This window comes from Myotis brandtii, unplaced genomic scaffold, assembly GCF_000412655.1.
Source record: "Myotis brandtii unplaced genomic scaffold, ASM41265v1 scaffold187, whole genome shotgun sequence".
NCBI classification, from domain to species: domain Eukaryota; kingdom Metazoa; phylum Chordata; class Mammalia; order Chiroptera; family Vespertilionidae; genus Myotis; species Myotis brandtii.
Window position 1 is genome coordinate 2,483,095 of NW_005356944.1, and position 2,972 is coordinate 2,486,066.

General features: G+C 50.7%; 1 protein-coding gene across 2 annotated transcripts in view; it reads right to left on the minus strand.

Moving 5' to 3' along the window:
* PC (pyruvate carboxylase) overlaps positions 1-133 on the minus strand; it is a 69,596-nt gene extending 69,463 nt beyond the window's left edge. For both annotated transcript variants that reach the window (XM_014538088.1, XM_005864310.2), the window contains exon 1: positions 8-133. The gene's annotated coding sequence lies outside the window, so the exon portion shown is untranslated. The remainder of the gene's footprint in view (positions 1-7) is intronic.
* Positions 134-2,972: the final 2,839 nt, after the last annotated feature.

Sequence of the window (2,972 nt, forward strand, 5' to 3'; positions counted from 1 at the left end):
CACTTACCGCTTCGCCGCCGCCGCCGCAAGTCGCCGCCGCCGCTACAGACGCTAGCTCCAGTGACAGGGAGCAGCTGCGGTCTCCGCGCAACCGAACTTGCTGCGGTCCACGCCCCGCCTTGGGACTTCCTATTGGCTCAAGCAGCCCAACCCCTCCTGTTATTGGACAATGGTCTCCGTCACTCACCACTCCCCCGTTCAGAACTCCTCCTTACGCCCCCCTGCCCGTCACATTTAAGCCTTGGCGCCCCACGTCAGCCCCGCCCCTCGCGTCCCCGGCGGGTCTCTGGATTGGTGGAGAGGCTGGAAGAGCCCGTCCCTGGCACACCACCGCCCACTCCCTCATCTACAGAGCCCCACGTGGGCCTCTCGTCCCGGCCGCGGCCCGCCATAGGCGGAAGTGGCCGGTCTCGGACACCTGTGATTGGTTGTCCGCGGGGGTGGGGATGTGCGATTCATTCACCCGGGTAGCACGTGTCTCCCAAAGCCGCTAGCATAACAGATCACACCGGAGAGATCAAGGATCCGGGCTGGATGCACATACCTGCCAGCGGACGGAGAAGAGGTCGGAGGAACGGGTTTGCGAAGGGCAGGAGGAAGGAGATGGTGCACGGGTTTACGGGACTGTGTCCTTTAGCAACTGTAGGGGTGGGGATGGTAGGCAGAAGACCGTCTCTGTGTGACCTTGGACCAGCAACCTCACCTCTCTGAGCCAGTTTCCTACTCTGCAAGTTGAGGCCGCTCAGGACCTAGAGGGCCCCAGAAGGCTTGGTTGAACGGAAAGCTTCATAAGTCATAAGCTGGGCTCTGTGCCAACCAGGAGATAGGGGAGTGGCCAAAACAAAATATATGCCTTCTAATGAGATAGCACAGACGGTGAACAAATAAAATATACCGTACTTCAGATGGTAATCAGGGCGTGGAGAAAAAACCGACCTGCTTCCTGACAGTTGGGAGGATTAAGGACTATGAGAACATCTTGTTAACTAAAAATTGCTAATTGAGCACGGAGAGATAATACACCTCCGTTCTTTTCTTTCTTCTTTTTTCTTTTTCTTTTCTCTGACTATGTTGTGTCTGCTGTGTTTGTCTCTCCAATTTCCTAGACTTCTCTTCCATCTATCTGGCTGAACTCTAACCTGGGACAATCCCACATAGCCGTTTTAGTAGCGGAAAATGAATTTAAAAGCCCAATTCCTCAGATTCGCATACTCATTTGATTAACAAACACCTTTTACTATGGGCTTGGTGCTATGCCTGGGACATAGTAGTGAAAAAGACACAGTTCCTACCATCTTGTCATAGAGCTAACATTCTATTACATGTCCAAGTCCAAGGACTCTTTCTACCTCACAACTTTCTTTATGCAGGAAAGAGTTAGAGCTGTGTGACCTTGGGCAGGTGCCCAACCTCTCTGGACTGAATTTCCTCATAAAAGTGTTTGGACATGTTGGCCATTAAGTCTGTTACTTTCTCGTCCCTATTAATCTTCTAGTGTGTGTGACTTCAACACTTCCTGCCTGCATTTTTTCTCCACTGCTGTGCACGTGTATGACGTGGGCCCCTGTGTCACTCGGGAAAGGCAAGGCCCTGCTCTAGGGCTGGCCCTGCTACAGGGGCTGTGATGCATTGGCTCAGTCCTGGCTGGTCCGTGTGAACACCTGGGTCTGGAGCAGAGGGCAGGTAGCTCCACCCCGGTTCAGGTGACTCCCTGGTCAACACCACCAGGTGGAGATCTGAACAAAGAAACTAATTGAGAACTAGAAAATGGACTGTTGTGAAACCAAGGCAGTATGGAATTTGAACAGTTAGCTCAGGCACACACATTACCTAGTTCACATTAAATTAGGAAACAAGACACCTCTCCACCCAGGCTCTCCTACCTCCAGGTTGAGTTCCCCAGAAGGGGTATTCCATCCCAGACAAAAAACTCCTGGCCAAAGCCTGGGTGGGAAGTTTCATGTGGCTAGAAAAAACATGCCTCAGTGTGGGCTTCTGTACCACTAGCGACAGAATCTCCTTGGATCGGGGTGCCAGTGGAAGCACAGATGCCCGAGCCCCAGCACATGGTTCTTATGCATTTTATTAACCACCAACTCAGATCTTAGAATCACCAGCAGAATACCACTCAAGTCCATTTTGAGGAATGGGGTCCTCAGAAATAAGCATTGCATTGCTTACTTAGAAGCTCCTTGAATGGTTCTAATGTGGGTCAGTGTTGAGAGGCCTAGAGAAGTTATTACCCAGACTTCCCTGATGATGAAAACCCTCTGGGGCTCTTTAAAACAAAACAGATTCCTGGACTCCCAACCCCTGTGGATTCCGATCCAGTAAGTCAAGGGTGGGGCCCAGGAATCTTTTTACTCATTTATTTATGTTTAACAAGCCCCAACTGATTTTTGAGATCTGAGAAGCTTGAGAAATTTGCCTGTGTTCCTAGGAGGATGCAGGGGAAGCCAAGGCAGGACAGAAAGGGGAGACCAGTCTATGGAGGCCCAGCCAGGAGTCTAGCTCAGAACTGGTTCTCTTACTGTATTTTAAGAGTTGCTCAGGCAAAGAGATAAATTATCAGTTGAAATATACACCGCTTTAAATTAAATATGTATCTATGCACAGCCCCTCACTTCATTTCTGGTTGGGCATGATATCTTCAAGGAAAATTCTAGTGACCTTAACCATTAGGCTTATAATTCTATCTGATCAGTGTGAGGCCCAGGTCTGAGCCATGGCAGGTGGAACACATTTGCTGAGGGCTTTTTGCTGGCCTGACTCTGAGGGGCTGGACTCAAGGCCCACTACTGACTGTGTCCTTGGGCAAGTTGCTTCACCTCTCTGAGCTTCTGTTATTTCATCTAAAAAATGGGGCGAGCCCAAGCTGGTTTGGCTCAGTAGATAGAGCGTCGGGCTGCAGACCAAAGGGCCCCAGGATTGATTCCTGTCAAGGGCGGCACATGCCGTTGCAGGCTTGATCC